Source organism: Lissotriton vulgaris, chromosome 1_1, assembly GCF_964263255.1.
Source record: "Lissotriton vulgaris chromosome 1_1, aLisVul1.2, whole genome shotgun sequence".
Lineage (NCBI taxonomy): Eukaryota > Metazoa > Chordata > Amphibia > Caudata > Salamandridae > Lissotriton > Lissotriton vulgaris.
Window position 1 is genome coordinate 1,147,212,976 of NC_141685.1, and position 12,475 is coordinate 1,147,225,450.

At 47.5% G+C, this 12,475-nt stretch overlaps 1 protein-coding gene across 1 annotated transcript in view; it reads right to left on the reverse strand.

Annotated features, from left to right (window-relative positions):
* CDK2 (cyclin dependent kinase 2) overlaps positions 1-12,475 on the reverse strand; it is a 181,770-nt gene that overhangs the window by 75,455 nt on the left and 93,840 nt on the right. The window lies entirely within an intron of this gene.

Consider the following 12,475-nt stretch of genomic DNA (forward strand, 5'->3'; position numbering starts at 1 on the left):
CCCGCAAGGGTCTTATCACCTTTTTTGAATATAGGGAGAATTTCGGCCCCTTTCCATGAGTCTGGTATACAGGCTCCTCTAGCAATAGCATTAGCTAAGAAGGTTATATAAGGGACCCAGTTTATTGTATCAAGTTTAAAAAGATCAGCCGGGACGCAGTCCATACCTGGTGCTTTGCCATTTTGAATCTGTTTTAATGCAATCTCTGTTTCACATTCTGAAAAAGTTATGATCTCACTAGTAACTATGGGAATGGTAGGCAGATTACTCTCCCCAATATCAAGAATACCTGTTACATTGTCGCAGAATTGGGCAGAAAAAAATACAACCCAATCCTCGGCTGAAACGTAGTTAACTGGGGTTTGCGAGTCCCATGACCCTCCCCACTTCACTACCTGCCAAAATTTAAGTTGGTTAGTAGACAGACTGGCCTCATATAGTTCCAGCCAGCGTTGGTCATCCCATGCAGTCCTTGCTTGGTTTAGCACTTTCTTATATTTGGCCCTCTCTATTTTAATATCCGTTGTTACCCTGGACTTAATAACAGCAATCAAAGAACTATGTGCTGTGCGACAGGATTTGTTGTACCACTTAGCACCCAAGGGTTTACTATCAATTTTCGACGAGCCACCTTGCTTTGTAAAGAAAGATTTAAGTTTAACAAAAAGGGACTCATGGATTGCAGTGATTTGTTCCAATGGCCCCATTATATCCAGCACTGATTTTACTTGATTAGTGGCAGCTACAACTTCCATTGCAATTTTTTCAATAGTGTCAGGGACTTCCAAAATCTGATCCCAGCGTACCCTACGGCGATCATTTGTAAGAAATGTCTCAGCCGTAGTGTACTTTGAAGCGTTCTTTATCGACAGGCCACCATCCACTTTCAAGTTTACTAATAAGGGATTGTGATCACTTTCTGGCCTGTCTACTATTTCCATATCCTCTCAGGCACCAAAACTCAATTTTAATAAGGAAATAGTCTATGCGGCTGGTACTATAGCCATTATCAAATGTGGCTTTTCCTGCTTTGTCCGAGATGGACCTCCCATTTGCTGCCCTAAAATCCCACTCCAGACATAACCCAAGCCATTGCAGAGCAGCATCAGTGACTTTTTTAATAGGCGATAAGGCGAGGCTGGGAATGTTCCATAATTGGTCTGTCTCACCATAACAATTATCTTCCATAACTGGTAGGGGTTCAAACGTACAGTTTAAATCCCCTGCCACTGTTATACACTTATCTCGGCCAATGCTATTTAAAAGGAGTTCAAGGTCCTCAATAAATCCAGGACTCTTACCTCCCACTCGTCCCCTAGCATATATATTGATTAAAAACAAGTCCCGTTGATTTACTCTGCTGAGTTTAAGGCCCTGTAGATCAGCACTAGGAGCAGATAGCTCGTGGGTCCTGTAGCATAGAGATTGTTTTATCCAAATAAGACCCCCAGACGGGCGACCCTTTTGCCCTTTATGAGCTGGTTTATAAAAGTTCAAATAACCAAGGCGATAAATAGCTTCAGTTGACCAACTTTCTTGAAAAACAACATCAAATTGCTCAATAAATTCCCCCCATTCTACCATGTCCATTTTCCCCTTCAGCCCGCAATGTTCCAAGACAATATCCTGAGTGTATTTACAAAAGCTACTAATGGCTCATCAGGTATTACTACATTCCCCCCACTTTCCTCATTTAACCCCTTCCACGCTGATGACGAGCTGGGCTCGTCATGGCGTAGCCTCCTCGCACGCTGATGACGAGCCCAGCTCGTCACGTAACATGCGCTTTTAAAAATCTCAGCGTACGAGAGGAATTCCGCTAGCGCGCATGAGGTTAATAAGGGGTTACCATTGCTATCCTCTACCAAATTAGTGGCATTGGAGCTATTTTTTGATAGATCACCCAAAGGATTTTCTGCATAATTATGTACATTTTTAGTGCTGGTGTCCATCACCTGGGTGCTTGGGGGATGAGGGGATATTTTCCCAATAGAGAACCTGGGCACCCTATTGTCCTGTTCCATTGTCCCCCCGTTATGTCAATCAACGCCATCCAACCCGCACAACGGTGCAAAGCGAGTCGAGAGATGGGGCATGAACATAGGGTAAGTAGCCACTTCTGGGGGATATCTTCCTCTAAAACTAACGTTTTGGTTGAAATGATTGTCGAGGAAGCTCTCTCCCCATGCTGAGTTTAGGGTAGAAATAATGCAGGGACAAAGTTTGAACATCACCCACTCTTCCAAATCTAGGTTCTCTGCTAATAAACTCAGCTACCCACGGCTCCCTAAAGCTGATGACGGCACAATCCCCTTCGAGGTCTTTTTTGCTAAAACCCACCCAGTCTACTCTCCTAACGGTAAGGATTTCAGTCTTTGACATCGGTGGGAGTGGACGATTCTTATTTAGCCAAAATTTCACTTTGTTGTGTAAGTCACTGTGGGTTTCCAACTTACCCTCTCCCAGTGTGGCAACTCCTGTCAAGATTACGGTGTATGGCAGTGATTTAGGAGGAAGATTCACACATTGTTTCCTGGATGGAATATTTTCCCTAATCAGTGTGTTTTGGACTGCTGGGCGTGATGGTTTGGATGAATCTTTTGTGGTGGACTGTGTTTTGTTACCAGAATCAACTTTATGGGGGATAGTCACTACAGCAATCTGCTTATTTGTATCAACGGCAGGTTTCTGCTGGGGAACCTTCAACGAGGATGATACATGTTTTACGATTTTCCCCTTGTCTCCATTACTCAGCACCTTTTTCTGTGCGTTCATTTGCACAGGGCCCTTGGAGCTACTAGATTGTTGGAGATTTTTCAAAATATCTGAATTTTCCCTCACTAATGTTTCCATAGAGTCCATTTTAACATTAAGCAGTCTAGTTCGTTCAAATAAGGGCAAGAGGAGAGATTTAATCAACACCTCAATTTTATCTAATAGTGTACCTTCTACATTATTATCTGTGTTATTATTATTACTCCCCACAGGATTTGGAGGTATCACTATTGTGTTTCTTTGGGACGGATTCTCACTAATGGTTTTCTGAACCTTTTTATTGCCCCCATTCTGAGTCGAATATTCTCGTTTCCTTTTGTTAGATTTGTGCATATTCCTATTCTCCAGAGGTGATAGATGTGCTTCAGACTCTGGGCTTATAATAAAACTAGAGTAAGTCGAGGTATCAGTCTCAGAGTTAATTGTATTGGGTTGTGAAAAACTACCTTCTAATAAGGAAACCTGAGCGATTTTATCAGCACCCCCCTCTAGCTCTGACTCAAGGTCAGTAGGCGCAGATTCTATAGCTATAACATTACCAGCCACAGAATCCAATTGTGTTAGTGGAACAGGGGAAACAGCTTCACAAATTTTTCCTAAAGATGAACGCTTACCTGTGACTAAGTCAAGAGATAAGCGTTTTTCTGCAAGTGCAATTTCTTTTTCTAGGATGCATGTTGTACGTTTAAAAAATTGGTCAATAGTACCAGTAAAAACTCCATTTGTAGTGGATACTTGGACCGGTCTTTTTTTACCAGAGCGTAGGGGCATTTTGTGTATATATCGTTAACCGCGCTGCCAGAAAATACAATATGCGATACAACTGACACTATAAATCAAAGAGTCGTACGATACCAGATGACACTGTGGGGAGAATGAAGGGGGGGTGGCTCGACCCGACCTGTCGACCTCGGACGGCCCTGCCCTTGTCCCAGGCTTCTCCCGGTCGCTCCCGCGTAGCAGGACTTCTGGGATACTATTATAGGGACTACGTTGATGGGGAGGAGCAGGCAGGGAGAGCGGCCCAGGTGCTGGCAATCTGGGCTGGCGGGGGCTCCTGGGAATTGTAGTCCCGACCCCGGCGCTCGCTCGCAGACCTGCTCGCTGCACTGGCTCCCACAAGTCTCCTCCACAAAGGTCCTTGACAAAAGTTAATATTCCCACTCGAAGCAGGACCCGCGAGAAGTAACTCGGTGAACAGAGGAAAATCCTGATGCGCAGAGACCCAGCGTGTGGCAAACAGGTAGCAGCAAGGTGTCTCCAGATATCCTCCAGTCCCTAGTGTTCCATCCAATCCCGCAACCTTGCCGCACTAAGATGAGCCAGCGCTCCCGGCAATGGGGATGTGGAGCTATCCAGTAAAACAGACACGCTATTAAAATCTCCACCAAGAAGTAGAACCACTCCTGCTAAATCGGCCAATGGGACCAAGCGCTTATGTAGAAAGGGGACCTGGTCAGGTTTAGGGGCGTATACACTACCGTAGGTAATCTCCCACAGCCTCCCAGTAACCAGACATACCGGCCTTCATTATCAATGAGTGTACACGGAGGCTTAAATGGGACTCTTGCCCTCACCCATATCAACACTACTCTGGCATAAGCTGAAAAAGAGGTAGCAAATATTTGTTCCCTCAATCTCCAGCGCAGTTTATCCACGTTGCTCTGAATAAGGTGTGTTTCCTGCAGCATAGCTCTGTACTCCCAGTCTTCATAAATATCTATGGACATTGTGCCACTTGGTTGCAGACCCCATTCCCCTGATGTCCCATGTCAAAGTTTAATGTGTAATGTGTTCAGCCATAATAGGACGTTCACTGCTGACCTACCTCTCACTCCACCCCTCTCCAAACCCTTCCAGCTAAGCCATGCAAGGCCACCTATGCAATGAAAACAAAAACGGATCTAAAATAAAATGTACAACATCCCTGAACGTTAACTCCCCCTCCACAGAGCAGTCTAGCAACAGCCAGCTGCCCAAACCATGAGTGAACCACTGTGTCGAATTAGAAGACCCTAACTAGGTAAAGTGTCATCCTTCCAATAGAGGGCAGGCTACAGTCCAACTGCGACTTTTCTCACTTAAGCCATGTAGCCCATGCCCACAACAATTGCCCAAAAACATCCGTGAAGTTCAAAATCAGAATATCGCGTGACCAGGTGGGTGCAGTTTGTCCTCCACCAACATCTTCTCAAATTACATCAGACGCTGTCCCCGGAGTTACATCTGGGAGCTGGGTGCTGTCTGCCCGTTCAGACCCCGATTCAGATTCCCTAGTCTCCTTCACAGATGGAGAACAAGCCCCCGATACACTCTACGACCCTTTCATAAACATTGCAACTGCCTGGAGGGCGCAGCTTTTTCCCTCTCAGTCTGTGATGGGACTGGGTTTCTTTGTGCTGGGCTCCTCCAGGGTAGTGCAGGACCTCTTTCTCACTAGTTCCATTTGTGTGGGTGCAGCCTGATCACCTGTATGCTGCGTTTCGGCCTTAAACACTTCAAGACACTCCCAGGCAGCGAACATCAGGGAATACTGTGGGCCCTCTTCCCTGAGAGCCTTCTTGACCACAACAAATGAGGGTCTCCTCCTTTGCACCTTCAATGTGTAATCCGCAAACAGGGAGACCATACGGTTATTAACTATAAAGGTACCTGCAGTTCTAGCTTTGTGCATCAGTCTCGCTCTATCTTTGTATAGGAGCAGCCTCACCGTGTCTGGGCATCGGTGAGGGGGCACACTGTGAGCCAGCTGCAGGGTATAGTAGGCCAAGAGATACTCCGGCCGCCACCGTTTGAAGACAGAGTTCCAGGTAAGCAGTCATGTCTGTGTTCTCCACCCTCTGTCAGGCACTCCAACCACCCAAATATTGTTGCGCCTATTGCGCCCTTCCGCATCCTTCGCTCTGCGTTTTAGCACAAGGACCCTATCTTCAAGCTCTGTGTCCTGGAGAGATGTTCTTTGGGCAGGATGGAGGTCAGCAAGTGAAGACTACGCCACATTGACTTGCTTCGCAAGCTTATGATGCTCAGCTCTGAGCTGCCCCAGTCCCACGGACACTGTGATGATATCTTGATGCAGAGTGGCTTTGGTGTCCGCAATGGCTTAGAGTATTTTAGTTAGTTATAGCGGCACTGGGTCCCCAGAGGACCACAGGTCCTGTCCCTGCGTGTTTGGTGTCATCACCTGTTCAGGGGGTGCCTCTGATGGCAGAGCCCTAGTCTTGCCCATCTCCACTGGAAAGGCTCCCCGCTAGATTTGCAAGAGAGTTCCCCCTCTGAAAGATCCAGTAGACGCTAAGGACATGAGTGTAGTAGTCTCAGTTTATTAAAGCCCTAAGAAGCAACCAACACTACCGGCATGGTACAGCAGGTGCAGGGGGCCCCACTAATAGTCGAGGAGTCCCAAAAGTAATCCTTAGATGTTCTGTCTAGCGTCCCTTTTCCTCTCACAATGCACTGTCACCTCCTAAAACACGTTAGTTATGTGGCACTCCTGCAGGGTGTGAGCATTGTTAAGGGGCAGCTCCTTATAGCCAGATTTTCACCCCCAGTTCTCCACCTCCTCCAGTGTGCACTATCCCCGGTTACCACATGCACCTTTTAAAAAAGCAGCTCCCTGCCAGTATTATATAGGGTCACTATGTCACCCTGCCATTTCCCATCCTTCGGGGTCAAGTAGTCTCCAATTCAAACTGAGGCTTCAAGAAATGCAGTAACAAAATGAGGGAGGACCCCTCTGGGCCTCTTCCGAGCAGTTAATTACAATGAATTCAACCCCACCTCTCTCCACCAGCCTCCTCAGGGAACCTGTGGGTTGGTTGTCAATGTTGCAGCAGTGTATACTGTGCCTGGTGGCCCACAGCAATTTGATCTATGCAGCCTCAGGCCAGGCCTCCTCAACCCTGCTGCAGCCTCAAGTAAAGAAATGCAGGAGTTCGGTACTCTCCACCAAGCTGGGGCGGGAGACGGCCTCGAGACCGCTGGGAGCAGCTCTGCACTCAGCCATAGGGTCAGGCAGGGCCTCTACTTTCTTCTGCTGCAGCAATCCCTGGCTGTGAGAAAGTGCTGTTAGAAAGTGGCTCTATATATACTGAACCAACATAAGGTACAGTGTGTATAGAGTCCACCAACCCCAGAGGTATAACAGAGGTTAAAGTCAGGACTGACCTTACTCTCAAAAGTGGTAGCTTGGTCGAGCAGGAAGGCAATACCAGAGGACAGTGTAAAGCATTTGTTGTACACACTCAGTCAGCAAAAGTTTTCACATACTCTAGGACTGAACTCCAGGCCAATTGTTTTTATATCAAAAGATACAGTTTTATTTTTAGAACCAACATGTATAAAAATATACTTCTCAGTGATGAGTAATCTCAGGTTATTGCTTTGCAGAAGGGCAATGACTTGGTAAAGACAATAGGTACAGGGGTTGCAATAGGCAACAGTTCTACACACAATTTAGCCTTGAGCTCAATGGGTTTTTCTACGCAATTACAGTTGATTACTTTGCAGATTACTTTTGTAAGTCCAAGACTGGATCCTAAATACAGTCCTGGGGTCTAAGCTGGAAACATTTGAGTAAAAACGTTTTGGTTATTGCAAGGAGTTTAAAGGAATAAAAAGGTATGGTAAAAGTTTACACGTAGAAAGTTTTCAGTGAAAATCTGGCAATGTTATCCAATGGGAGAAAATTCAGGGTACAGGTAAAGTATGGCCTCATTACTTTTGTAATCCAGTACTGGGCTCCTAGGTCCAGCACTGGGTTCTCTACTTAAGACAGGTAAGTAATTGTGTTTCAGAAGTCAGTATGATCTTTAAAGAATAGTTCAAGTTTTCAAAAGACACGAAATTTCATGGAAAAGAAGACAATGGATTCCAATGGAGAAAATTCAGGTTACTAGTAAACTTGGTTCGGATTACTTTTGCGGTTCAGTACTGGGCTACAAGGTACAGTACTGGCTTCTCTTCTGATCACAGGTGAGTACTTCGGAATTCGGCTAATTTTATAGGAATATTTTAAGTTTTCAAAACTTCACAAGTAGAAAATTTTTCGAGTCAAACCAGTCAATGTTATCCAATGGCAGGTAAGTGAGTTACCGGTTTCCAGGTGAGTACTCGGCTAGTGAAGTTAAGGTTCTGGGCATAGACTCAAGGGTCCCCAGGGTCATGTAGGTACAGTTGGTTCACCCTCAGCGGCGCAGGGGCAGCTGGGTGCAGAGGTAGTTCGGCCCAATGTTAACCAATGAGGGGCAAGGGGCCTTCGGTTGGTGGCTGCTGGCTAGCAGGCCACGTGGCTGTAGGAGCTAGGCTCCTGGTCACTTGCTCAGGGCAAATGGGGAAGTAGGATAGGGCAAAGGTTGCACTGCCAGAGGCTGGGTGCAGGGTGCTTTTGAGCCGTCGGGCACTCCATGTTAGTCAATGGGAAAGGTAAAAAGAGAACAAAGGCTGCAGACTCGGGGACGGTGATTCTTCAGGTGCGACCACCACTTCGAGAGGTAAGTTGGGATCCTGGAGAAGAGGTAGGTGCCCCAAAGGGAGGCACAGGGAGCCGCAGGGCGCCGGGGTGTCTTTGGGTGTCGGGAAATCTTACCCTCGGCTGATCGCGGTTGGAGGGGTCCCTGGTTCTGAGACTGCAGGGGTCACTTGGTTCATCGAGGAGGGTCTTTGGGCACTGGACTTCGGGTCCCAGTCGTCGGGGGGACGTCCTTGTGGTCTTGGATCACTCTGGCACGGGCTGGGCGGGTCTTGAGCTTCCTGGCTGGCACCAGGGGTTGGTTGTTGAAGCAGAGCCTCTGCTTATGGGAGTCAAGTCTTTAAGAGGGTCAAGGCAGGCAGGTCCTCCGGGTGTCCAAAGGTTGCTGTCCGCAGGAATCGCCGGGATTAAGCAGATGCCGATACGAAGTTGTTGACGACGGCCTCCTCACCAACGCCATTAAGTGTTGCGAGTGACTCGGACTAATGTCGAAACCTCGCCCTGGATTGTTACATGAATCATTGGAGTTGGAATCTGCATTTTGAGAGATAACATCCACATTGTTGGACAGGAGGTTTATACAGTGCATAACCTTTTGATCATTTTGACTTCCGGCTGGAGGTCTTGGATTAATATGTGCAGCGTATGGTCCTGAAGATGGTCCTATGGATTATTTCAACCAATTAAGGACCGAAACGTCGACGCCTGGCAACGTTTTGCTTACTGTTGTCACATTAATTTGAATATCAAATAATTGTATTTTGTAAAATACCGTTTGACATGATATTTGGTTTTTCATGTGTATAGCAAAAGTTGCCTGATACTACTGAGAATTTTTGTCATCTGTATAGTAGTATTTTTGTTGCCATATTTTAGATTTGTGTATAAAAGAGAAAAATCCAAAAAAGTAATAATTTTGAGTAATAAAAAAACAGTTTAAATCTGTTTTCTTTTTTCCTTGCTCTAGTTTCAATTGCTGACCACTTTTGTGGCAAGATTTTGAATTGACTGAATAGAATTGGAATAATTCCTTCAGGGACACCTGTTTAATTGTTCGGGATTAAGCAGGAGCAGTCTCCAGGATCAACAGCCCGGTAGGGCTGGGGCCAAGTCAGTTGGTGTCGTCCTGTTGTGAGAAGTTGCATGGCGGGTCTTCCTCTTCTTGATCTTTTTTTCTCAGGATCTGCGGAAGGAAGGTTAAGGGTGCCCCTAAATACTACGTTTAGGGGCCTTACAGGTAGGGCAAGGGCAGGGACCAATAGGTCCCTGTCCTGTGGTGGGTACACCCCCTAGCCTGCTCCTCTCCTGTTGCAGGGGGGCAGGAGCCTAGCTGTGATTGGGCAGAGCTCCCCATCTTCAAGATGGCCGGAGCCCGGGGTCGTGCTTCACCTCGCCTCTCCACCTGAGGTGTGGGGTTGGCACAGGCTGGAACACACCCCTTCCTGACCTACGGTTTCCCGCCTGTCTTCCCGCCAAAGTAGGGGGTTCTAACTGGTGGGGGACAGTTGCTGAGTACAGCAAGTGGCCTGGAGAAGCTCATAGAGGCGGCATGCCTTTGAAGCTTCCCCCTGCCCATCCTGGGGGAGACCTAGCACCTCGCCCAGGATGCGCATTGTTGCAGGCCCAGGAGAAGGAGAGGCTCTCCACCCAGGGGTCCAGCAAAATGTCTGCAGTGTGGCAGCCTTGGCAGCTTCTCGGCATAGCGGGTGAGGCCGTGAAATAGTTTCCCCTCTGCAGTGGTCGGAGGATCTCGCCCCTGCATTTATCGCAGTCCAGTCTGCATGTCGGTCTTGTGGCTCTCGCATCTGAAGGCTCACTCCGCCATCTTGGCATGCACCAGGTCTCCAACCAGCACCGATTACAGTTTAGGGATACCAGGCGGTCATGCCCGCTCTCCTGCGTTACAGCACCCACCTCAGGCGATCGTTTTTCATCCCCTGAAGGCAGTGGTCTTGGGCCGATTCAGATAGGATAACTAATGGGCAGGCGCGGAGCTGAAGGCTCACGCGTCCATCTTCGGCTATCAAGGCACGCCCCCCTCCCAATATTACACACTTAAGAATACACAAGTGAATACCGATGTAGTACAACATGAAAAAAGCTACAGCTAAAGTGCAGGGAGGTTGATAAACGGGCAGAGCCCTAACCTTCGTCAGCCTGCACATTTCAATTGTCACCTTAAAGTAGCATGTGGAAAAAGGGGGGGTTCTTGCAGTAGTGACGCCTGTTTTCAGACAGATCTGCCACATTAGCATTCATGAAAAGCTAAGGCGCTAATGCAGTACCCAGCATTTGACATTAAAGTTAGTCATTAAAAGAGTTCAATTGTTACTTCTCAGCAGTACCAACCTACTAACTGGTGGGGGACTGAAAGATTCAGGAGTATAGCCTGCGTAGAATGACCAGCCTAGATGCAAGTAAACTCCTTCAGGTGCAGTGATTAGGGTGCAGGGGTGTTATCACTCTCAACATAAAATGCCGGAAAGGGCTAGGATACGTTGGACATAGTTGTGAAAGAAGAGAAAGCAGAAACAAGTAAACTCACACCTGTGCCAGGTAACGGTGTATAATGGCAAACCTGCCGTCCTATCACGATGAAACTGGAAGTATTGCTCCACCTAAAGTCAGCACTACAAGAGTGGAGCAATATGGTTGTCTGACTACGGTGTTAAACAAAGAGAGGGACAAATAGGGCTGTTTAACAGGGTCCAGCGTATGTGCCCAAATACTGTAGAATAAAGGAGAGTATGCAGCACCCCAATAAAGCAAGAGGATGAACCAACGTGAGAGGGGACAAAAAGGAGGGGAATCCTTGTCGGAACTAGAGTCCTCACACACCCAGCAAGCTAGGTGTCGTGCTTCATCAAATGCACTCGCTCCTCGTCGGGCCGGCGGTGCAATAGTCGACAGGCAGCCATAAAAGGGCTCTTTAGCGGAGATCTTCTGTTCCTGCCGTTTGGTGCTGTGGGTGTGAGGGCCCTAGGGATATGTGTAGATGTGAGTTGTTTAGAAAAGGTTGGATAGTCCACAGGTAAAGTTTAATACAGTGGTAATCCACCTTATTAAAATACAAAAGAAGCTGCTCGTTGGCTCAATGGTCCAGGGGAGCAATGCTCTACTCTAAACTTTTAGTCAACATGTTCCACGCAGTGTGTTCAGAATGATACTGTGCATTTCATCAGGACCTATGAACTATCTACACCTAGACAGGGATGACAAGCAAAAACATATGGGAAATGGTAAGCGGAGTCATCATTACAGCCCCACAAAACGTGGTCCATCAAACAAGTGCATATGAGGAAGAGGTGTATGCTCTTCATAACAAGTGGGAATAAAAATTAGAATATAAAAACATAGGATGACTGGGAGGAAAACGCAAAGAAAATAGAGACCATTATCTTGTAAGATGCCTCACCTAATTAGGTGAAAGCACTGGCTTCAAAGGTGTTCTAAGAAAATGACACCTCCGTTTTGGGTGTCCTGTACATAGGGGAATAAAACAGCACAAAGTTGACCAAGGGCTGCAGAGCCCCCTACAGCAGCGTGAGGGGCAATTGGATCCCCACTCAGGGAGGTTACGTGCGGATAGTTGGGTTGGCAGTGGAAGGTGCAATGCGCGACACCACCAGTCGGAGATGCCTCGGTGTGCGCCACGTTCCTCCCAGCACAACCGCCAATCCCAACAACCAACAGCTGCACTCAAAGGGGCGCCGAGTGGAAGTGCAACTAACGAGCCCAGAGGCCCTCAAAAAAGTAGGGACACACAAAGTATGGACAGGTCTCTACCTCACAAGACTCACAAACACCCCCTCATAGGCTGGAGCCCCGCCTGTGCAATCACCTGTCCGTATTAGGACACGCGCTGGTAGTCTACACCTGCGCCAATGCCGAAAAACCAGAGCGGTGAGAAGTCGGCTTGGTGGTGTTTAAATACAAAACTGTACTGGTAACGCTGTTTAGTCAGGTTGGCGGTTGTACTGGGAGTAAGGTGGCACACACAGAGGCATCTCCGCCGGGTGGTGTTGCGCATTGCACCTTTCACTTACTGTCCACTGTCAACACAGCTACCAGAGTATATCGGACTCTGACGGTATCGGAAGCATCATCACTTAATGAGCTACGTTGGGGGCAGACTATCAGCATGTAAACTCCCTGAGTGGGGATACAATTGCCCCTCAAGCTGTTGTAGGGGGCTCAGCAGTCCTTGGTCAACTTTGTGCTGTTTTATTC